Source organism: Nycticebus coucang, chromosome 2 (assembly GCF_027406575.1).
Source record: "Nycticebus coucang isolate mNycCou1 chromosome 2, mNycCou1.pri, whole genome shotgun sequence".
NCBI classification, from domain to species: Eukaryota; Metazoa; Chordata; class Mammalia; order Primates; family Lorisidae; genus Nycticebus; species Nycticebus coucang.
The window spans coordinates 111,019,103-111,043,831 of record NC_069781.1 but is presented as its reverse complement, the minus strand read 5'-3'; the positions used below and the strand labels follow the sequence as shown (position 1 = coordinate 111,043,831).

Sequence of the window (24,729 nt, the reverse complement as noted above, 5' to 3'; positions counted from 1 at the left end):
CATTTTCCTCTGGTCAGGTCCACCCCAGAGCCCCTCCACTCCTGTACTGATGCTGGTACGGATGGCAGAGCCCTACCGAACATCCATCTCCAGCATGACTAACAGATACATCAAGTATAACAGAATCATAATGCTGGATTTTGACCCACCAAACATGTTACTTCCGTGGACATCACCATCTCAGGAAGTGATGACATCATTCAGTTAGGTCATCTCTGAACCCTGGGATCATCCACTTCATTCATCCGTGAAAAGTCTTTGCAAGCACAACTCCAAAACCTCTCTTTAATCTGTCCATTTTGTTCTGTCTACATTGTCACCAATAGAATCTGAACCAGCACCGTCTCTTACGTACCACATGGCAGCAGCCTCCTGACCGAGCACCCAGCTTTCATTCTTTACCCTACAATCTGCACATCGCCCAGAGGGGTATTCCAGTCAAGGAAGAACAGAAATTCTCCAGTGGGTTTTTATTGCACTTGGGGAAAAAATGGAATCCTTTTCTTGCACAATTTGTTGCTGCTCACTTCTTGGATGTCAACTCTTACTCCTTTGCTCACCTGCTTCCAAACACAATGACCCCTTTCTGTTGCTCAAACAGACCAAGGCTGATCACAGCTCAGGAACAGCTCTCCGTGTCTGCTGCCAGGAATGTTTCCCCCTGGCTTTTTTTAGTGGCCTGTCCTTCACTTTGCAAAGGTCAGAGCACTCCCAACTTTCTAAAACAGACGTTCTTGGCTACTTGCAGACCGCTAACTCAGCCCCAGCTTTGCATCCCTCTTGATTACACAATCTACTTTTATTTCCTCCTTTGCACTTGTCTCTGGATGAACTAGTCATCTTTGAGAGTCTTCGATGTTACTCTCAGCCTCTCCTCCCTAATAGGTAAAGTCCATTACCCATTTTGCACTACTGTTTCCCAAGGTCTAAGAAACTGCCTATTGGATTAAACATTTGCTGAATGAGTGAGTTTCTCTGTCACAACATGCCATGTATTAGCTTGTAGGCAAGCTGAGCACCTTACCAACCTTGCTGGAGACCAAACTGCCTCGCTGCAGCAAGGACTGTGAAAGTGTGCAAAGCGAGATGGCCCCATTCCTGAAAGCTCAGGATCCCTGACTGCATCAAAAGAGGGAGTTTGTGCTCTGAGTGGCTTCAGGACAACATTTGCTGTCCTCTGGCATTTGTGGTATGTGCTGGAGGAAGCAAGCAGCTGCCCATGATAAATCAGAGCAAAGAGGAACGGTTTCACTTTTTGCCAGCATGCTTCTGTCCTAATTTGGGAGAGATTCTTTGTCCTTCAGAGAAGAAAAATCCAAAAGCGTCCAGAGGGTGAGCGGAGAGCACAGGTGGACGGGCGTCCAGGTGGAGCCGTCTGCTTCTTCCCTGCCTGCTCTGTGCTCACAGGCCAGCCCTCCGAGTGTTCTTATTAGAGCTGGGATTGCACCCAGTTTCTTACAGTGTATCCAGAACCCGCAGGTGTTGAGGGCACAGTGAAGTGTTTGGAGAGACAGAGATGTACTAGTGTGGACACTGTGAGAGGGCCTGGGAGCCCAGAAGGAGGCTGTCGCCTGCTGTGCGAAGACAGAGGCTCCATGGCAGAAGACCAGACACAAAGGTCAGAGAACAATCGAGGTGCAGATCTGGCTCACTATCCAGAGAGACTCAAACTATGGCCTGTTCCAGCTGTGAGCTGCAGAAGTGACGGCTCTAGGGGTGGAAGGTCACACTGAGGCGGTGGCAGTGTTCCCGTGGACGGAGGAAGTCCTGGCTGCAGCACAGGGAGACCACACGGCCCACGGGAACTTTATCTCCCTGTCCCACCTGGAATGCCCAAGAGTTATCGGATCATAATCAAAATACAAACAAAACCATTTGGAGAAAGCAGATCCAGGGGCAGGATAAAGGAGGTTTCCTAGCCCTCAAACCAGGGCTGCCTCCAACCTGGTCTGCACTTGAACGCCAGAGCCTTTCCACTTGGTAGTGTTAGCCCCTATTTAAAATCACCAGGATGTGCAAAAGCCAGATCCTAGGCTCTATCACATTCTCCTGTACAGATATTGTTTGTCAGGGTATGTAGACCATTAACAATTGAGCTCACAAGGTGGGGGAGAAGAAGCAACTGAGGACAACAGCCAACATGATAGCAGGTCATACATTGCACAACTGCCATCAGATGGAGAGGAATTAATAGACCAAGACAGATAAAGAACTTTAATAAATATTCTTGAAGAGGTAAGAGAAGACATTGATGCCATGAAATAGAGACGGAAGTGTTTTTAACGAAGAACTAAGTTAAAATACTGGTCTTGAAAAATATGAGCACAAAAACGTCTGTCTGTGGAGTTAATTGCTGACTAGATATAGCTGGAGGTGTGAGTTGAAACATCAGGTGAAGAACTTCTCCTGGAAGACTTCAGGAAGAGGCAAAGAGATTAAAACAGAAAACGAAAGTTAATACACATGATAGATGGCACTAGTGATACAAATATTCACATACTAGAAATCTAATAAGGAAAGAAAAAATAGAGAGCAAGAAAGAACTGTTGGAGAAAATAAAGAATGAAATTTTACTGAATCAAAGGAAGATTAAAGTTCTCAAGTTCAAAGGGGTAACCATGTGCTTTAAAAAAATAAGAAAAATGTTTTTCATTCCTGCTGTTTCCTTCATAAATAAATAAAACCTTTACAAGTACAGACAAATACATATGAGAATTTTGCCTTTAAATATAATTGTATGTTCAAAAACAAAGTTATGGAATGACACACACAAAAGAAAATTGGACAATGGTTATTTCTTGGAATGGAAGTAGGTAATTGCAATATGTCTGCATCTCTTATATGTTTTTAAGAAGTCCTGATTAAAAAATGTTAATGCAAAAGTAGAGAAAACCAAATGTTTCCATAATCTCTGTGTTTGTTACTAGAGAAATGGTTAAATGAACTACAGTACGTCTTTTCCTTAGAAAAATATTCAGTCATTAAAATTATGTTCTTAACAATTAAATTCTAATGCAAAACTTTTTTTAAAGAAAGTAAAAACTATGCATAGAAAATAATTCACAAGAAGAGAAATACAAATGTATTAATGATAACAATCTTGGGGTAACAGGCTAGTGATAATATTTTATTCTGTTTTTAAAACATTCCTGTCATTGTCTTATGAGAATGTATATTTTTTGAGAAAAATATTAGTAAAAGAAACACAGTCAATAAAAAAAGAAAAAAATCCATACTAGAAATATTTCAAGCATGTTTAACAGTATCATAAACACAGAAAAACTCCAGAAGTGTTTAGGGGAAAGGGATTAATCATTTCCAAAAAAAAAATCAGAATCTGAATGTTTTCAGTCTTCCAATGATAGCATGGTTAATAAGAAGACAATAGAGTAATACTCAAATAACTGAAGAAAATAATTTAAAACTAAAGTTACATATTCAGCTATACTCCCATTTAGATGAAAAAGCAAAAAAAGATGGTTCATGGAGTATGTGACCTCACACTTATCAATGAAAGAACCTCTTTGAAAACAGTCTTGAAAGAGGTTCATGTACTACAGTGAGAAGAACAAATCCAGGAAGTAACTAGATGTCAGAGAGAAATAACCTTGTGTAAGCAAGGATGAAATTATTCTTTTCTAATAAATTGGGAACACAAGAGAAGATTACTCATAATAATCCAGAAATAAAATGGGTAGGTACTAAGAAGATTTTCTATGCACCTTGCATAGAAAATAAAAATAAAATATATTGTGTGATACTAGCAAAAAAAATCTCAATATTTATAAGGAGATTCAGATAAAAGAAAAGAAAACTAAGTTTAACCAAGATAAGTAGCAAATATGAAGCAGCAATAATTACAGTAAATATAAATTTTAAGAGCTCACAAGTAGAAAATCAAAGATGTTACCACTAGAGAATCTTTAAGCAAAATCCCTCAATGTTATTTTCAGGAAACACGTTAAAAACATATTAAAAAGCTGAACAAAAGAAAAAAATCTATCAGGAAAGTAGGAAAACTAACCAACAAATATGCCGTAGCAATACACTTAGTATCATATAACATTCAAAGAAAAATATCATTGTAATAAAAAGAGATTATTCTATATTCTATAATGGTAAAAAGGATAAAAATAGATTAAAAAAATAAGTGTAGTATAGAGGAGATTTCTAGGTCCAGCCAAGATCAAGTAACCACAGTCCTCCCAGTTCCTCCCCTCTTTAGTTGTAAGAGGAAGGAGCTGGGAGCAGTGTGGTTACAGCGGGGACAGAGGAAGGACAAGGGGATGGTTCACAAGCATTGCTTGTTGCCTCCCATACATCCCAGAGAAGGCAATGCAAAAAGCCCCATCCAGAACCAAAGCTCCAAGAAAGCTTTCTCCTCATGACCAAAGGACAGGGAACAAGATGGCCTTTCAACAACAGAAAGTCTTTCTGATAATACCCAGTGCCAAGTACACTTTGGGCAATATCAGCCAAACAGCAACAGAAAAACCCACATCTTCTCCCAACTGTACCCGACTGTGGTTTCACTGGGCCATGCTGGGAGATGACCTTCCACTCTGTCTTACAGAAATACGAAGCATCTCTTCCATTTCCTTGCTTGAGGCAACTGAAGGGCACCAAAGAAAGAGGAATTAAAAATACTAATTTCCAGCTCCTGCTCAGCAGAAGCAAGAGATGCTGCACTGATTGCCCTATAGGGTGGCAACAGCAGGACAGAGCAGGTGACTGCTTCTCCAGATCCCTCCAACCAGAGGCAGGCAGTGCTGTGATTCCTGTGCCAGGGCAGTGTCTGGTGGCAGGTGGCAGTGAGCCCTGAAAGCCGAGCCCCATCAACAGCAACCATATGCAATATAGCATCTGGGTGGGGCCAGCCTACACATCATGTTCCCTCACCCCTGGTGTGGGCCAGGTGGGGGCCTGAGCTTCTGCTGTCAACCAGCTTCAGTGGGGTGAAAGGTGGAGCTACTTGTCACTCCACTTCTCCCCTCCCTGGTGTCAGCAGAGTCCAGCCAGGAGCTGAGCTTCTGCCACACTGTGCAACAACACAGTGGTGCAAGTCAGCCCTGCACTCCCCTCTAACTGTGTCAGCAGGAGCCCTTATATCTCTCACTCAGTGGCAATGAGGTGGGACACTGGCTCACACTACCTGGCAAAGGTTGTCACTAGGGCAGAAAGGAAAGCAGAACTTGCACTTCACCTACCGTAAAGAAGCAGTGTAAGGGAACATGCCATCTTCACTAGAGCAGTGTTAGCAAACACCATAAACATTCATGGCCAGTCAGCCCTCATGCTCCACCTTGACATGAGTGCTCACTTAACAAAATAAATAAGCAAGTAAAACAGGATATGGGCCCCAGAGTTTTATAATGTACTTTTTTAAATGTCCAGAATAGAACTGAAAATCATTTATTATATCAAGAACTAGGAAAATCATAACTTGAATGAAATTAAACAATCAGCAGACATGAACACGAGGATGAATGTAATGCTGAAATTATTTCATAGTGATTTTAAAACAGCCATCATAAAAATGCCTCCAAGCAATTATGAATTGCTTTGAAACAAATGAAAAATAGAAAACGTCAACAAAGCAACTGACGATATAAAAGAAGTACTAATTACAGAACTAAAAAATGCAATCACCAAAACAAAATTTAAATAGAAATTTAGAGGATGGACTGACTCACTGGGTATAACAAAGAATAGAATCAGAACACTTGATGATAGATTGTATAATTTACCTAATCTTCCCAACAGAGAGAAAATAGACTGAAAAAAATTCAACAGAGTCTCAGAAACCTAGGGGACAAGAAAAAAATAACAATGATGTCATCAGTTTCAGAGGGAGAGAATGAAACTAAAAAAAAAAAATTGAAAAAATGATTGCTAAAAATTTCTCAATTTAGTGGAAGATATAAATCTACAGATTAAGAGGCTGAAAAAATCCAAAATAGGATAAACCAGAAGAAATCCACATTAAGATATAATACATCATAATTAAAGGTTGGAAAATTAAAAACAAAGAAATCCATCTTTAACGCATCCAGAGAAAAATAACACACATTATAGGAAAACTCCAATTAAATGACAGTGGGTTTCCCATCAGAAATCATGGAGATAAGAAAAGAGTAGAATCACATTTTTCAAGAAATAAAAAAAAAAGACTTATCGATCCCAGATTCTTTATCTGATGAAAACTTCTGAATAATTAGCTAAAAAAAAAAAAACTCAAAAAATATGTTGTTAGCAATCCTACCCATAACGAAGGGCTAGAGGAATTCTCCATGAGAAAGGGAAATAGTAACAGAAGAAATGTTGAAATTTCAGAAAGAAAACAAATAAAAACAGCAGAATGGGTAAAACAGGATTAGATATAATAACTATCTTTCTTGTGAGTTTCTTCAATCATATTGGATTGCTGAAACAAAACAATTATACCACAATCTGATGTAGTGCTCAGTGTACATAGTACATGAGACAATTATATTTTTTAATGGACAAATTTAAAGAGACCTAAATGGAAGTAAATTTTCTGCATTTCATACAAAGTAGAAAAACACCAATACCAATAGATCTGAATAAGGTCAGTGGATGGTTTCACTATAAATTTCCTGTTTGTGATATTGTATTAAAGTTATGCAAGATGCAACTATTAGGAGAAATTGAGTGAAGAGTACGTGGGATCTGTATTAATTTTTACATGTGCCTGTCAATCGAATTATCTCAAAATAAAATGGTAGAGCAATGGGCATGAAGGTATATAATGATACAGCCTCATTAGATATGTATCTATCTAGTTCAATGAATACAATACCCCTCTCAAAACAGGTAAAATAAGGATCATAAAATAAGCAAAGGTACATGAATTGAATGATGCAATAACTAAGCTCCCATTGATAGCTGCATATCAAATGTACCAACAATAAGAAAGTGGAGATTATTTCTCTGCTTGTTATGGGCCTCAAATCCAGTGTTCTGTAATAACTGAATTCACTCAGTCATTTTAGTTACTTATCTGTGGGAAGCAGATGGCAGATCTGTCAGTTTTGACACATGTGTAAAACTGACCAGCTACATCTGTTATGTACAAGTAGCACCTACAAATGGGCCAAAGACCCAAATAGGCAATTCATAAATGGAAAAATGCTAGTGGCCAAAAGTATATGCAGAGAGGCTTGAAGTCACTGCTACAGAGACATGCAAACTACAGTGGCAGGGAGATGCTACTTTAGAACTATGCACACACCCCAGATTGGGAAAAAAACTAGTAAATTGAGTGATACCAATTAAAGGTCAGTGAAAATGGAAGCTGCCATGTTTGTGTACAAAGTCACAGGTGTTGCTAAAGGCAGCCAGGAATTGCTCAGGAAACCAGGGGAGTTCATACCTGTGAGCCAGCAATCCCACTTCAGGGGCAGCTCCTACTTCAGAGACTTCACCAACAGGTGCATACCGGACATCTTTGAGGATTTTCATGATTGTGCCAGTCTTGTGGCTGAGGGCAACGGATCTGAAAGCGTGGGTGCCGTGGACTATGTTAGAAGTGACAGCTAGACTCACAGGGAGAGGAGGGGGCTGACACACACAGTGACCACTTACAAAGGAAGAGGAGGAGCAAGGGACACAGCACCACATGTGTCCTACGTGTCCAACATTAATGCCAGTACACACGCACTTGGCGAGGATGCCAGGGGTTTCAGCAGACAGCCTGTGAGAATGAGCGCCTCCTGGCACCGCTCTTCACACTGGAGTAGGGCGCTGGAAATAAACGGCTAAAAATAAAACCTGGAAAAGCTTCTATGGGGTCTATGAGAAGAGTGATAGGGTCTTACCTGTAAGGAAAGAAAGAATAACGTGAAACTCTCATGCCGAGTGGCGGGGATGGGGCAGGAGGAAAGTATTGCTCTCATTTTAGGCCTTCTCTTTCTTTTTTTTTTCTGACTTTGCATTTTTTTTTTTTTTTTTTTATTGTTGGGGATTCATTGAGGGTACAATAAGCCTGGGCACCATGAGTCTGGGGAGATAGGACTCCAGGCATCTCTGGCTGGTGGGATCTGCCTATCATCACCCCTGCGAGGATACAGGGAGTCAGCGAGAGACTTCTGGACCCCAAGAGGAGGACTAAAACAGTGGAAAACCGGCAAGTGGTCTCGTGTGTTCAATCCATCTAAACCCACCCACAACTGTAAGTTCAGTAGCAGTGAGACTGCAAACCAGAAAGGCCTTACCTGTGAACTGTTTTGGCGTCTTTGGACTTGGCACTCAGTTGAACTGCCTTGGGCAGAGCCTGAGCGGGAGTGCAGAGAACTTTCTTTTCCTTCTTAACTATGAGCAGGTATTACTTTGATAAAAAGAGATAATGAAAAGAAACGAAGCCGCTCTGTCAGCTGTGGGGAGAACAGTTGGACAGCAGCAGCCTCGGTCTGCTCTGCCAGGACCAGCTCCATTCTCAGGCAGCTCCCAAGCATGTGGCCTCTGGGAACCCACCCCACCCCTGCCACTGGGGTTTCCAGCATGGTTCCTGCCACTGTGCTTCCTCTCCAGGGTTTCTGCCCCGTGTAGAAAGGCTGAGATGCTAGAGGCTCACTCAGCTGATTTCCTAATGCACTTTCCTCTGTCCTGACACCATTCATTCTGCATTGCCCAGAGGATGCACTGTCACTAGGCAGAAGTCAGGTTGGAGGGAGAGGGATGAAAAGGGGGGGGGAGGGCAGGGTGAGGATGGAGGACCTCCCGTCTTTGCTCTTTTCTCTTTTCCTACTCTGGTAGGACAGTTGGCGAGATGGCCCTCGTACAAAGGCCAGGCTAGGCAAGGCAGTGTCTGCCAAGGGGCAGGAGTCCTTGCCAAGGCAAAGTGGCCCGGCCACTCAATGTTTTTTCCTGGGAAAATACAGCCATAGTTTTTACGCAAAACATACCTCTGCCTCTGGCTGAGACCCATCTTTAAAAGGTTATTTCTACAAAACCCTGAAGGAAAAGGCTGCAAAAATAATGCTCTGGCTTCAGTCTGCTGTCCACAGTTGCTGGGCAAGTACAGTAAGGCACATGGAGCAGGACAGCCCTGCTGGCCACAGGGAGGGCGGGACCCTGCCACATGCCAGCTGCCTGCTGCCTCAAGGTCCTCAGCTGCACCTGGCCACAGACTCATCCAAAACCTTGGCAACCCACTGCCCCCTGAGTTTTACTTTTCTGCTAAGTCAGAAGATCAGTCAAACAGTTGGAGAAAATGGGTCCTATAAACATCTTCCCCAAAGATCATTAAAGTCCTCAAGTCCCCAAGCCCCCTCTTCTCATGAATTGATGGAGCACATAACTCCCAGCATGTGTCCCCCAGAGGCCAGAGCTAGCGGGCCCTGTGGCCCGGCCTCCCTCCTCATGGGAGCCACAGCTTATGCCAGGCCCGAGGCTCTCTAAAGACCCCCTTCCTTGTCCCTGCAGGGAGGACATCAGGCCTGTGACCCCATCCCCACCCCACTGCCCAGAAATCACTGTGACAAATCAGATGCTTACACATTCCAGGGAGGGAAAAACTAATGACACTCTTACAATTGTATCAATCCTGCTAATAATTTGTACTTAAAGTATTAAATTTTAAATGAAGAAAGTTCGTGTTTCAGTTCTCAGTAGGATATTCAGATAATGCTGAATGGCACTTTTTAAAGGACTGAGATGCTACAAATCACTCTCATTTCCTTATCATGGTCAAGGACATCCCCACAGCAGAAGTCAGGTTCCTCTAGAGCTTCCCCAGTGAACATGGAATTGGCTCCCTGACATGCTCAGAGCCCACTGTCACATCCAGTGAGCCTGGACAGAGAGACTGAACTAGGAGCCGAGTGGCTCAGGGACATCAGAACATTTGACAGCAGGTACTAGGAGTGAGCCCCTGAACAGCCTTCCTGAGAGCAGCAGAGGCAAGCTCAGCACCCACCCAAACCCAGGGCTGAGAGACATGGGCTGACGCACAGCGATGGTTGTAGCTCCTTCCTGACCCTAGCTAGATTCAGAGTTCTCAAGGATGGCCCTCAATTTCTCCTCTGAGCTTCCAGGTAACTGTGGACACCCCCTTCCCCACTGCAATACCAGCAGTTCCCCCCACAAGTTGGGGGGAGGCACAGATACTAGTCAACTCCTGGGAATGGCCTCAGACATCCCATACTCCAGGAAGTATAATTGCAAAATAAACTCTCAAGTACCCCAATTCCAGGAGCTTTTAGATGCTGTTGAACTTGAGAGATGAGAGAAAGAGGCAAGGAGAAGACACAGTGCCCTGGGCGGTATCGGCGATCAGCCTCCTGGAAACAGCAACAGGTGGATGAGCCCTGGGGTCTCCTCAGGGCCTCCTACCCTCTCTGCCAGAAGAGCCCTGCCAGAGCCAAGCTGACAGCACAGTTCCCAGGGTGTGAGGGACCTGAGAAGGGATACTGAGCTTCTTGGGTATGAACCACTGGCAAGACTCACTTTCCACATTTGTAAAATGAAGTTGTTAACATCTCCCGTGCAGAACTGAGACAACTATGGCAGCAACCCACATGGGCGCTTGGCACAGGGGCAGTAGAGGGGGAGACTCATTCACACCAAGTATCTGTAAAACCTGGATTACAGAATGAGAGGGGCAAACAAACAATCCTGGAGAACAAAGGGAGAGAAAGGAAGTATATTTTCTAAATATCCTGAAAATAATTTTTTTTGGCTCGGCGCCCGTAGCACAGTGGTTACGGCATCAGCCACGTATACCAAGCCAGCCCGGGCCGGCTAAACAACAATGACAACTACAAAAAAAAAATAGCCAGGCATTGTGGTGGGCGCCTGTAGTCCCAGCTATTTGGGAGGCTGAGACAAGAGAATCACTTAAGCCCAGGAGTTTGAGGTTGTTGAGAGCTGTGATACCATGGCACTCTGCCAAGGGCGAGAAAGTGAGACTCTGTCTCAAAAAATAAAAAATAGAAAAAAGAAAATATTTTTTCCAAAAGTTTAAGCAGGACAAAGCGAAATAAAGAGTTCAGTGTTTGCTCCGAGGTGACACCTACACACACACACACACACACTCACTCACTCACCCCTGTAGCTCTGCCTAGGTAGATGGTCACTCCTGTAGTCACGTGGCGCAAATCCCCTGCTTGTGACACCTTGAAACTTGGCATTCTGCTCATGGGGTCAGTCCATCACACACACACAGATCAACCTGAGAAATAATTTCTATCTCAGCTGCACAGGGTGGCTCCACCTTAGCAAAGAGAATCCTGCAGTAACCTTATTTTAAAACAGGTTTTGGCCTCAGGACAAGTGGACCAAATGTTTGGCTCTGCCAAGAGTGTGATGGGGCCCCTCAAATACATTTCTCAGATGCTTTGGCTTATACTTTGGCTTCCTCACAGGTAAACTACCTCACCTTCCGAGCCCAAGCTGTTACTACATGAGTTAAGTTTAGCAGTGGCTGTGCAAATGTGCAATGCTTCTATTATTAGGCTGACACAGAGAGATAAGTATTTCCCGGTGACATACAGCAGCCCCTGGCATCCAGGGACTCCTTTCTCAAAAGGCTTTCCAAATAGGGAAGCTCGTAACACTCTACATGTGAACCGAGGGGGACCCCAAAGAATTCGTGGATTTGAAAATATTCAACACATGCTCAAAATACCTTTCCCATGGTGTTCAGAAAGAACTAAACTCTGCAATATGAAAATCTTATGAGCAAGTACAAAAGGACTGCTGTACTACCAGCCCTCTCAGCAACCTGGCGGGGTACTTTTGGAAACCCTATCAGCCCTCAGTCCACTGGTGTATTTCCTAGGCACTGACATCATCAGTTTCAGCTTTCAAATGTACCATAATGCAAGCTCAAAAACTCTAATTCACCAGAGAACACAGGATATACTTATCTTCCAGAAAGACTTACTTAAAAATTTCAAAAGTAGGGGTGGCGCCTGTGGCTCAAAGAGGTAGGGCGCCGGCCCCGTATGCCGGAGGTAGTGGGTTCAAACCCAGCCCCGACCAAAACTGGAAAAAAAAAAAAAAGTACATGGCAAATCTATTAAGTGTTTTGAGTATAAATGTCTTAACACAATAATTAAGAAAGTGCAGTGAGGGTGACACCTGTGGCTCAGTGAGTAGGATGCCAGCCCCATATACCGAGGGTGGCGGCTTCAAACCCAGCCCCAGCCAAACTGCAACAAAAAAATAGCCAGGCATTGTGGGGGGCGCCTGTAGTCCCAGCTACTTGGGAGGCTGAAGCAAGAGAATCGCCTAAGCCCAGGAGTTGAAGGTTTCTGTGCGCTGTGTGATGTCATGGCACTCTACCGAGGGTGATAAAGTTAGACTCCATCTCTATAAAGTCTCTTGTCTCTACAAAAAAATAAAAAAGAAAGAAAGAAAGTGCATTGAAGGCTGTGTTAACCAGTTTGTTGTAAGTATTTCAAATTGTATATAAAACCAGCACAGTGTACCCCATAAATGCATTAATGTACACAACTATGATTTAATAAAAAAAAAAATTTTCACGGAAGCCCAAGAGCTGGAGGTTGCTATGAGTCCTGTGACGTCATGGCACTCTACCGAGGGCAGTAAAGTGAGACTCTGTCTCTACAAAAAAAAAAAAAAAAATTCAAATGTAATAAATGGCCTGAAAATTCAGAGAAAATAAAAGAATATAAAACCTAGTATTTCCTGAGTGCTCACTGTGCTCTGGGCACTGCATTTGGAAGGTCTTACTGATCTCACCACTACTCAGTGACACAAGGATGGTTACCAATTTCGTTTTTCATTTATCCCTTCAGTAATAACAAATACTTATTGAGAAGCTACTGTGAACCAAACATGGTTCCAGCTGCGAGGCATGTGGCAGAGAGTGAGACAAATGTCCCTTCCCTGGTGGAGTTGAAAATCTAAGGGGGGGACAGACTTCAGCAAAAGTTGCATAGTGGGGTTGCGCTTGTGGCTCAGTGGGTAGGGTGCCAGTCCCATATACCGAGGGTGGCGGGTTCAAACCTGGCCCCGGCCAAACTGCAACAAAAAAATAGCTGAATGTTGTGCTGGGTGCCTGTAATCCCAGCTACTTGGGAGGCTGAGGCAAGAGAATCGCCTAAGCCCAGGAGTTGGAGGTTGCTGTGAGCTGTGACGCCACAGCACTCTACCATGAGTGATAAAGTTAGACTCCGTCTCTATAAAAAAAAAAGAAAGAAAGAAAGAAAAGTTGCATAGTGAAGCTATCAATTGTTTTGGGTAGTGATATCTCAGAGAAAAAGGAAGCAGGCTTTCAGTGTCCCAGCAAGGGGTCCAATGACAGGAGGACTTCCGAGAGGAGGTGACATCTGAGCATGAACCCGAGATGAGAGGAGCAGCCAATTGGAATGAGCAGTGCTGGGGCCTCATGAAAACCGAGGGCCAGGTGGACCTTGGAGGAACAGCCAGGGCCCCACCCTCAGGGCCTGTAGGGGCGCGTGACATGTTGGACTTTATTTTAAGTGGGATGGAAACAAATAGAGGGTTTAGCACACTTTAGAATTTTCATTTACATCCCATTTCACATTTAAAAAATAATTCCAATCACATTCCACTAAATTGATTTCATATCCTGTTAATACGGTTTGACAGTCACATTCTTTATAGGTAACCCTTGCTTCTGAATTGTCCTCATCAAAATATAGCCATTTTAAAAAGGTCCAATATGTTGGACTCTTCTCTCTCTGCACGGGCAGAAGAATGGACTGCAAAGTGGTCTTGTGAATGGGTCCAAATAATGATTCTTCCATGTTTTATTTGGGGCACATCATCTTATCATTGAGAAGGTCTACACAGCTCAGATGCCCATGAATGGCAACCACAGAGAAAAGACTGCCAGGTTGCCAAGGAGCATGAGCTGTCAGATCCGCCCAACCCCGGAAGGCAGCTGACTGCGGAACTACCGCCACCTCCGGTCCCAGCCCCACCTCGTGTCAGCTCTGTGATCGCAATGCCGGGCATTCATTGGCACCAGCCCTCAACAACAGGGTAGAGGAATTTAGATCCATAGATGTTCTTACAGGGAAAAGGACTCTCTTGAATCCTACATCTCCAATTCTGGTTGAGTAGGTGGCAGCCCTTATCTCAAGTTGGCATTCCACTCTGTGCCTGCTAATCACAAAATTCTTGGGTCCTGAAAAAACACAGGAGTCACGTCCCAGAGCTGCCATGGAAGGTCACACCTGAGTGCCCCAGAGCAGGAGACCCAGAGACAGCGTCCAGACGGTGTCACAGCGTCCAGACGGGGTCACACAGCGCCTATCAACACGTGACCTGTATTTCTCCACTTGCCCTAACATCCTTTCTGGAGGTGGAAGCTCATCTGCTGTTTCCTTGCTGAGCCCAGGCCTAATTTTGAAACAAAGCCTGTCATCAGCTGCCAACCTCCTTCCCCCCAGACAGCAAGGTCTTCTCACAGACATCAGCGTGGAGGATTTGAGCTTGGGCACAGAGACTTGCGGATCCAGCCAGAAGCTAACATGGCTGCAGCCCCCAGAGCTGGCATCAGCTTCTGGCCAGCACCTGGGAAAGGCTGGGGCAGCTGCTAGCAGGATGGCCCTTCTTCAGGCTCCTGGCCAGGACATGAGTTGGCCTCAGTGCTGCCCTCAGAGCTTGCTGTCCACTGTGGTGCTTTGGGACAGGCCTTCCCCTAGGAACTGACCGTGTTCATAGTGCAGCTTTGACCCAGCAGCCGGCTAACCCCTCTGTGGACTTAGGCCCACTTCCTCTAGCACTCGTTCAGCTGGTACCTGGGAAACACCCTCCCATGTCCCTGTGAGAGACCATGTCCTGTGTAGTTGCAGCCCCATGAGTGTCGCTTGGCAATGGTGACTTCAGATCCCCAAGAATCCCTTAGCCTCCAGTGGCTTCCAGGAAGGGCTATGGGGTTGTCCAGGCTGGTCAACAGAGGTGCTGGGGCTGCTTACCCACCCACCCACCCCCTCGGTCTGTCCTCCCTACAGCCCACAGCATGTTTCTGATCAACTTTATGTGCAAGGACAAGGTGACAACAAAATAGAGCAGGAAGCACACGCCCACATTGCCACCTGGGGAGGAGTGTGTGGAGGGAGCGTGGGGTGCAGGATGTGAGGCAGAGGGGACCCAGAGTCCAAGGGACCCAGCGGCCCCGCAGGGAGCAGATTTGTGTGTAGGGTCTGGTGCCCACATCTGCGGGGCTCTGCTTCTCTTAGCTTTGGGGACGTTTCTCAGGGCCCACAGAGTCCTCCTGTGAGAATTCTTCTTATGCGCACTTGTTTTTCCCCACTAACATAGTTAAGTTATTTCACTGACATGACCGAGCCATGAAGAGTTTCTCAACTGGATACCAAAGTGAACGTGCACTTCATTTCTGAGGGTCACTGCACCCGGGCTCCAGCCTTCAGGCGGGGACACTGCTGTTAGCTACGCACGTGCAGATGGGGGTTGTGTGAGACCCTGCCTCTCACCCACCATATTCCAGGAAGCTGTCCTGTGAGACTGCGGGAAGGGGTATTGGGTGAGTGTGTGTGTGAGGTACACATTGTGTGGTGTGTGTAGTGTGTGAGGTGTGTGTGAGGTGTATGTGATGTGTGTGTTATGTGGTGTGTGTATGTGTGGTTGTGTATGGTGTGTGTGAGATTTATGTGGTATGTGTGTTATGTGGCGTGGTGTGTGTGGTGTGTGTGTGGCATGTGTGTGTGAGGTGTGTGTGTTATGTGGTGTGGTGTGTGTGTGTGGTGTGTGTATGTGTGTGGTGTGTGTGTGGTGTGTGTGTGGTATGTGTGTGTGAGGTGTGTGGTGTGTGTGAGGTGTACGTGGTGTGTGTGTTATGTGGTGTGGTGTGTGTGTGTGGTGTGTGCGTGTGAGGTGTGTGTGGTGTATGGGGTTATATGGTGTTTGGTGTGTGAGGTGTGTGTGAGGCGTGTGTTGTGTGTGGTGTATGCGTCATGAGGTGTGTGGAGTGTGTGAGGTGTGTTTGATGTATGTGTGTGAGGTATGTGTGGTGTGTGTGTGTTCTGTGATGTGGTATGTGTGTGGTGTGTGTAATGGTAAATAAATTACTAGGCCTCTTCTCTGGAAACCCTGGATGGCCCAGCTGGTCCCTGAGTCTAGGGCTAGAGGGGGACCACAATTTCCTTTTGTAATCCCTGAATGGCCTCCATTAGCTGGCTAAAGTGGCACCTTCCTGTGGCAGCCACATGCTGAGCTCCATGCCCTGGGCCTGGGGCTGCTGTTACAGACCTCCCACCCCTCCATCCCCAGCCAATTCCACCCCTGCCCTACCCAGTCCCATTCCGCAGACCTCAGCTCTATGATCTGGTGGTCAAGAGCATGGAAATTGGTCACAGCTCCTAAAGAAAGCTCTGCTGTAAAACAGGTTTCCTCTGTTCAAAGTGACACCTTGGAGTCCACTTTAACCTCCCTCTTCTATTCTAATCACAATATTGAGATTCTGTTTAAAGAGAGTATATTCACTTCCATGCACACACGTGTGCAACACACTCACATTTCAGGGGTTTAGAGGGACCCACTGTGCCGAACTGACTCCCACCAATGTGTGCACAGCTACACACATCAAAACCTTCCCAGGAAAACACACGTCCAATTCCCAGGGTAAAGAAGAGGAGCCAGAACTTCTAGGTGTTTCTTCCCATGAGGACTCCTGTGGGGCCCACACCACTGCTTCTCCACTGAGGCCTGCTGCCCACAGCCACCCCAGGGACACTTGCTGTCCCAACCTAGGCCACACCCTCTAAAGCAGACTCGCTGTGGACTGGTCCCAACCTGAGCTTTAAGGAGCTTCCCCAGGTTCCTACAACCACTGCTCGGGCTCAGGTCCCCACTGCAGGCAGAGGTGGGCAGCATCACCGCCTGGGAGCTCAGCAGCCTGCAGAGATGGGGAGAGTGCTATTATCATCTGTCTTAAACCTGGGCTTCAGTGGGCCCCCCTCACCACAAGGGATCCCCCCTAGGCACCCTCAGCTCTCTGCATGAAGTTCTTCAGCCACTCCCTCAGCCTTCCCAGGCCTTTCCTAGTCCAGACATACCCGGGGTATGCTCACTGGGTAGCCAGCAGGATCTGGACAAAGTGTAGGTGTGAGTGGCCGGAGGGCCTGGTCATGGTGCCGCATGGCAGGGAGAATTTCCCTGGTTACTTGTAGGCTCAGCCCTGTGCACAGACCAAGCTACCCACATCGGTAGGGCTGGGTGAGGGCTCTCCAGACACCTTGATTTCAGCTGTCTGGGCTCCAGCACTGGTCAAGGAGACAGGTCTGCCGCTTTAAGCCACCCAGGTTGTGCTTCACTGCAGCGGCCCTAGGAAATGAACCTGAGGCCTGTTTTGCTATTTTCCCATGACTTGTCCTGCTCTAAGCAATAGTTGTCAAAAGTGTGGTCCCCGGACCAGCACTGTCAACATCACCTGGGATTCTGTTGGCAAAACAAATGCCAGCCCCACCCAATGCTATTAAATAAGAAAATTGGGGAATAGGCCCAGCCATCTGTGTTGTGACAAGCCCTCTAGGGCATTCTGACGCTGCTCCAGTCTGAGCACCACTGACAAGGAGGACTGTTAAGGAAAAGTCAGGACGGCCGCAACTGGGCATGTGGGCATGCAGTGCTCACAGCAGCATCTCTGGGCAGCCAAGCCAGGGCCTCAGGCAAGAGCAAAGAGGTCAGGCTTGTGGTGATAAGGGAGGTATGCATGTTCCACAAGCCGTCATCAGGTCCACATGTTGCACTGAGTGAACCTGTGTGTGGCTGCAGGTTCTTTTCTGCAGGAGTCCTTGTGCCCTGCATTGCAGGCCACTGAGCAGGGATGTGGTGCTATTCAAGTGCTGTCATAGCCATGGACAGACATGCCCTTCTCAGCTGGCCCTGAGAGGCCACATCCCCAGAGTTTCTGCAGCTCTGATGGCACAATGTGGCAGGCATGGCCCCCACTGTGTCTCCCAGGTGCACCAACCCCTCTAGGCTCCATGCCTCTGCACATGTGTCTCCATCTTCTGGATTATCCCATCCTGTCCCCACCAACTCAGCCTGCAGAGCTAAGCTCCAAGCTCAGCCCCCAGCCCCACTGTCCTCTGTGCCCACTGCCTTCACTGGTGATCCTCTGACAGCATCAGCACCAGGCCCCTAACAGCTCCACACCCCCGGTGCCTCTTTCTCCAGATCACCTCCTAGCCAGCTCCAGCACTTTGTTCTTCTTGGGGCCATGGGCCTTCCCACATCACAGTGTCTGCTCAATATATTGCTGGTCATTGGTCCTCAGGACCAATGAACACAAGGTTCAACTCCCTGGTCCCCTAACAGTCCTAAAGCCAGGCCCACCTCAAGCTGGGTGGAAAACCAGCTTCCTTCTCCTCCCTTGGTTCTTGGGGGAGACACACACTGGCCCTGGAGAGACCAGATGCGGGTCTATAATGAGGTCCCAGGGCAGGGAGACTGAGGCTCTTTCTGCAAAGCCATCACTTGGTAGTGACTAGCCCAGAGATGGCAATTTTTCTTTATTACCCCTTTCTCATACACACCCACTGGAAACTTACTTTGACTCCTTCCAAAATAATTGATTTTTAAGGAAGGCATAGACAGGCCAGCAATCCAGGTTGAGTGCTGAGGTGGGTCCTGAGTTGGGGGCCCAGGATTCCATGGAGGGAGCTTCTCCCTGAGGAATTTTGATGCCAAATATTACAAGGTAACCTCATATCTGGGAGCCAGTGAAGGGACCCAATCCCCACGTAAAGCAGCTGCTTCCTGCTTGTGCCTGGGAAGGGAATCTCGCTCCCTGGCTACCCTCCCAGTATGTGGCATGGCCAAACAGGGAGACCATTTCTCCAAATGAGAGAACCACCTGTGCTGGTCAGCTCAGGCCTCCATGACAAAGTGTCACAGACTGGGCGGCGTAAGCAACTGTAGTCTTACAGTTTGGAGGCTGGAAGCCCAAAGTTGAGTTGGGCAAGACAGGTTCCTCTGGAGGGCTTGCCCCTTGGCTAGCAGATGGCGTCTTCTCCGTGTCCTCACTTGGTTGTTCCTCTGTGCATGTCTGTGCCTTCACCTCCCCTTTTCATAATAACCCCTGTCGTAGTGATGTGCCCCCCATGCTCACACTGTACCTCACTTCTCTAGAGGCCCTGCCTCCAAACACAGCCACACTCTGAGGCCCTTGGGTTTAGACTCCAATGTGTGAATCCCATGACACTATCCCAGACCTGCAGTTAGAGGGCTGCGGGTCTCCCTGTCTGTGAGGTCACCCATTCCTGTGTGTGAGGGGCCCAGGTGGCTCTGGAGAAATGCAGAAGGACTGGCTGGTGTGCACAGAGCAGAGGCCAGGGCTGCTGCTGCCCAGAGCAGCATGCGGAGAGGCTCTGGATGGCACCCATGTTTGCGGCCATCCGACAAAGGGAGGAAAGGGACAGAGAAAGTTGTGTGATACAATCAGAGGATCTTCACACACACCAGAAGACAGAGGCTGGGATGGTCATTGAGTGGTCCCCAGGGGTGCTGCCCCCAGACCCTGTGTATTATCCCCAGCCTGCTAGGGCAGCCTCCCCCCTCTGGACTTAGCCTGTCTGACACGTTTGCACTGGAAGGAAGGGAGCAGAAACCATCTCCCCCCGCCCCCCAGCCCTTAGAATACCTGAGCTGATGCTAAGCAGTGGCCCTTTCCACTGAGCAATTGGCAAGTCAGGCTGAGAATTTAGAAGCAGCAGTTGGGGTGGGAGAGAGGAGGAGTGCAGGGGTCCCCAAAAGCTGCAAGGGAGGCCCCCAAGTATGAACACCCACACGTCCAGGAACAGAGGCCTGAGCAGCACAGGGATGAGACCCACTCTTGCCCCCACCCCATCAGGCGCACATGTGAGGAGGGGATTACAGCAGCAGGACATGTTGCCTCTGCATTGCCACAGATGTAGTTGACAGAGTGGCAGAAAGGCACTGGAGCAGGACTCAGGGTACACCTACCTTCCCCACACCATGGCGTAGCAGGGGCCCTGAGGGTGGCATGCACGTAGCCCCTCCCATGAGTGTGCTCATGCCGCATGCGCTGGGCCCCAGGACCCCCGGCCCCTGCATGGAGGGGGCGTGTTCTCCCCCATGAGTGACACTGTGAATAAATACTGCCAACAGTCACTAGCCCTGCAATATGCTGGACCTTCTTGCCCAGATCAAACTGTATAATGTTCACAGCCACTCAAGGTGCTGTGTCTGTAGCTCTCTTTTTAAAACGGGGGAAACTGAGGCAAAAAGTGCACCCAGGCCAGACGGAGGAGAAGCTTGGTTGCATTGCATGGTGTGACTGCTGTCAGGCAGCAGGGGCTCCCACAACATGTGGGCCAGCGGCTTCCTCCAGACACACATGCTTCTCAGAATGCTGGGCCTCCTCCAGACACACACATTTCCTAGAGTGCTGGGCCGCCTGCACCTGGGGCCAGGTGCAAGGCCAAGGCCCCGTGCCTCCTGGGTAACTGCTGTATACAAGCTTGCCTATGACATGGGAGGAAAAATGGGGAAGGATGAGGAATCCCTCAGAGGGGGGAGTCTGTCTGGACTTTCAGTTGGAGGGAACTCACGGGTTTTTCTTTTGTTTTATTTTCACCTCTCATTGTGTTGTTGCTGTTCACCCCTTGCTATTTTTCTATCTGTCCTTTGTGGCCCTGTGTGATCCCCAGGTAATTGGTCCCTCTGTTCCCCAAGGGCTGGGGCCGGCTGGGGCCAGCCAGGGCTGCCCTGCTGCCCCCTCAGCTCCTGGCCCCACTGTCCCTGCAACCCTTCCTAGAGGCACTGATGTAGCAGCCTGAGCCAGAATGTCCCAGGGCACCTTCCTCACTCTAGCACATCCACCACCCTCAGTCAAACAGAGGGAGGAGGCCCTTAAAGCTGCGAGGGTCCCCTTGGAACAGAGACTAGAAACCACACACAGCAAAGGCCCTGGGCCTCCTCTGTAGACTCTGGGATCTGGACATTTCCTACTGTGGGGCAGCTGAGCTGGATTTCTATTAGGTGGACATGACAGAGAGGAAGGCCAGCCGGCCACAGTTCCCAAAGGTACAACTAAGCATCATTCAAGGTATAGGGCTTTGCCGGTGGCATAACTCACAGGGCCACTGACTGCTTCCTGATAAAAAAAGAGTAGAAGAGAAAAAATAATAAATTTGAAAAATTAAAAAGAGAAAAAGGAGCGTGGGACAGAGAAGGAGATCAGAATGGAAGCTGAGGGCCATTTTTCTCTTTGTTTGCAGTTCCAGTGAGAAGTAGGATTGGGAGGCACGTGTGAGACCTCTTGGTTGCTGTGGGCGCAAACACTCATCTGGGTGCCTGGGGGGAGTATGCCCAGCCTCCAGAGACATTGCCTGGACACCCTGGGAGCTGGCCTGCCATGTCCCCCTGGACAGGCCACTCCAGGAGGCCCCCACTCATACTGTTTCTCAGACTTGAACCACAGAATAAACTCAACTTGCTTGAGGTCGAGGGAGGTCATGTCCAAGTCCTAACAAACTTAGCAATCAGTCAGGGTGCACTTGGCCATGCAAATGCAGACTCAGGGATTTACACAACACACAGGACGTGCCCAAACCTGGCTATTCATGTTGTTCTTTCACTTAATTTTCAATTGTAGGATTCAAGCTTCTCCCAGGATACCCTGAACATGGCCCAGCTGACTTGCTCTGAGGGAGCAGACGCTAGTGTCTTCCTCAGGCTTGGCCCTTGTCCTCCCACTGTGCAACACACAAGCAGCCTGTTGGCACATAGTGGGCTATCACCCCAGCCAGGCAGGAAGATGCCACAGAGCTGCTGCTTGGGCTACTTTGCAGGGGCTCCTCCAGGGGCTCCCCACAAGGGACTGGGGTATTCCTGAGAAGCCTAGTGAGCAGAAGGCAGGATCAGCTATGGCTTGTGTGGCCCTGAGTGTCCATGTGTGGCCAGGAGCTGGCTGCATGTGTCCACATCTGCCCCTCAAACACTGTTCATTGATAGCCATCTGCTGAGGGTCCCGGTCTGCAGGGGATCAGGCCCAGTTCTCCAGATGCCTACAGTAGGTCAGAGGGAGAGGAACCCGGTTCCGGACTGCGAAATGGGGTGAGGGCACCATGGGAGTCCAGGGACGCCATATTGAACCAAACTTAGCTGTCCCCAGTGCCAAGGCAAACAGGAAGTTCTCCTGCCCAGTCTGCAGAGTTTGCTCCCAGAGGTCTGAGGGCTCTCAGGCCCCAGCTCATGGGTGCTCCAGTTCATCTGGTTTGAATAGAATCTCCTTGGCTTTCAGCACAGCTCTGCCCACTCTTGAAAGGGGAATTCCTCATAGCTCCCATGGGGTAGGGCATCCCCAAAGACTCCCTCGGCCGCTTGTTGAATTCCCCATCTCAGAAGGTCTCCGAGCAGCCCGTGAACATGGAGGAGTGTTCTCCAGCATCACAGACAGAAGATGAGGCCCAAGTCCTCCCAGACATGGCTCAAAGAAATAGGACCTCAGGGGCCTGCAGTGTGCAGCTGTGCCCAGCTGAGCACTGCTCTGGGAAGTCAGGAGGGAACAGGGCTCCAGAGAACACACTGGCAGTCCCCAGCCTAAGCTGACAGCACCCCACAGCATCTGATGGTTTGCCCTGGGGGGACTGTTCAGGTGTCTGCTTTGTGCCTGCTGCTGCATGTGCATTAACTCACTGGGTGATGACAATATCTCTACAATATAGGCACTGTCAACCTCAGGAAGTAAAGTTTCATGGAGCCAGTCACCTACTGGTCCTTCCTGGCCCAGAGCCCACCCTCTGCCCTTGAACCTACCTGATGGGGCACAGAGAACTCAGATGAAGGTGGTGCTGCAAGAAGGGGCCTGGCATCCCCCAGTGGACTCAGAAACCCTCAGGTATAAGCCCTCAGACCGGCAGCATCAGAGCAGAAATGTAGATTCCACTGCATCTGGGACTCTGGCATAGGTCCAGAGGTCTGTGTGGTCACAGTCTTCCAAGTGAGAAGAGCTGTGACAGACAGCCCAGCCTAGATCAGCTCAAGGCCTGGAGGACAGTACATCTACCAAACAGACTAATCAGGCCACAGCAGGCCCCACAGAAGCCATTCTCACCCCCACCTGGCTCTGGGCTGTGGAGAAGGCCTGGTGGTGCAGAAACCACTGCAGGGGACAAGTGCAGGCAGCCAGCTCAGCCAGGTGAGACTGAAGACCAGGGCCGGCCAAGTCTCAGAGCCTGCCAGGCAGGGTCCTGGAAGGACAGACAGCAGGGCACCTGGCCCCAGCTGGGGGACATTTGATCACTTCTGCTCTGTACAGTACACAAAGGGGAATGTGGGACAGATAATTCCAGGGAGGTGCCCTTTCTAATTAGGCAGTGAGATCAGCATGAACTTCAAACAGGACAAAAATAGAATCCTAAAAATAGCCCTGGGGAAACTGTGATTGGAGCTGGAGGTGTGGCAAGAAAAGTTCCAGGGCCTGGGCAGGGCAGTTCCTACATGGCCTCCAAACAGAGGGGAAGCCTCCACTGACCCCAACAAACTTCCAGAAGCAGGGAGAGCCCAAAAACTCAGGGTGTGTGGGGGACTATCAAGGGGAAAGTGCTCAGGGCTTTGGAGGTGCCACCCTGTACATTTATCGTGCAGGGAGAAGACTCTCTCACAGTGAGAGATCTTTAACTTCTACACGGGGGGTGTACTTACACCCCCGTAGCATGGGCTACCTTGCTGCATGTATAAATGTATGTATTTATCATGTTTCTAGTGGAGAAGTGACGGCTTGCCAGGCCTTTCAGACACTCCCTACTCAAAGTACAGCCCCTGGGCCAGAGCACCAGCTGCACCCAAGAGCTGGCTGAACACGTGGTCTCCAGCCCACCCCAGACCCCTGAGTCGGAACCTGCATGTATGTCCACAGGGTCCCATAGGGACTCAGTGACCAGGAATGTGTGAGAAGCCACCGTGTTCCAGGATTTTAGAGGTGTGCCCAAAAGGACAGTTTGGGCTGGGGATCCCTGGAGGTCCAAGCCCCAACTCACAGGGGCTATGGTAGGCCTTTGGACTTCCTGGGGCCATGAGGGAACCCAGAGGTGTGGCTGCTGCATGAGCAAGGCCCGGATGTCAGTCATCCTGGATGGAAGGTGCTGAGCGTCTGGTCAAGGCTCCAGTGGAGAGCACCTGTGGGCCTCTGGGCTGGCCCCGAGCAGCACTGTGGGTGCTGCCATGGCCAGCTGGGACCCCTGAGGTTGCTGTGATGTACAAGACATCCTGCACCAGGAGAGAGTCCCAACACCAGGGGCTCCTCCACAACATGAACAAAGCTCCTACAACTCACAGGGAGAGAGACAGACCACCTTGTGCCCTCAAGGGCACCCAGACCCTCCGGGGAAGCGCTGCACAAAGCAGGTAATGGCAAACACTGTGGGAGCTCAGGGACAGAGCTGCAGGTCTGCTGCCAGACCACAGGGTCCACCAGCTGGGTAACTGGGCCTGGAGTGAGGGTCCAGCCAGTGGGGTCAGCGACTCCGGTACAGTGGATCGCGCTTTTCTTTTTCTTCTCTAAGTTTATCATTGTCATTGAAGCATAATGCATGGCCAGCATAGAGCATCAGTCTTTAGAATACAGGCTGATAATGCTGACAACTATATACATACCCACGTCCCTGTCCCCACGTCAGTACACGGAACTCCTCACCACCTAGACACCTCCCCCTCACATGGCCACTATCCTAACTCCCACCACCGTGGGTGGGGCCTGTGCACTCTCGGTGTTCATGGCGATAG

At 48.5% G+C, this 24,729-nt stretch overlaps 1 long non-coding RNA gene across 2 annotated transcripts; it reads right to left on the bottom strand.

Annotated features, from left to right (window-relative positions):
- Positions 1-15: 15 nt before the first annotated feature.
- Positions 16-23,190, bottom strand: LOC128576689 (uncharacterized). 2 transcript variants are annotated; one of them, XR_008377482.1, is made up of 5 exons: positions 22,762-23,190; positions 7,606-7,838; positions 7,394-7,516; positions 4,518-4,612; positions 16-2,414 (listed from the first exon to the last, which is right to left on the bottom strand). It is a non-coding gene; the product is annotated as an uncharacterized LOC128576689 (long non-coding RNA). The 2 variants fall into 2 exon arrangements; XR_008377483.1 differs by having other exon boundaries at positions 7,606-7,764.
- Positions 23,191-24,729: the final 1,539 nt, after the last annotated feature.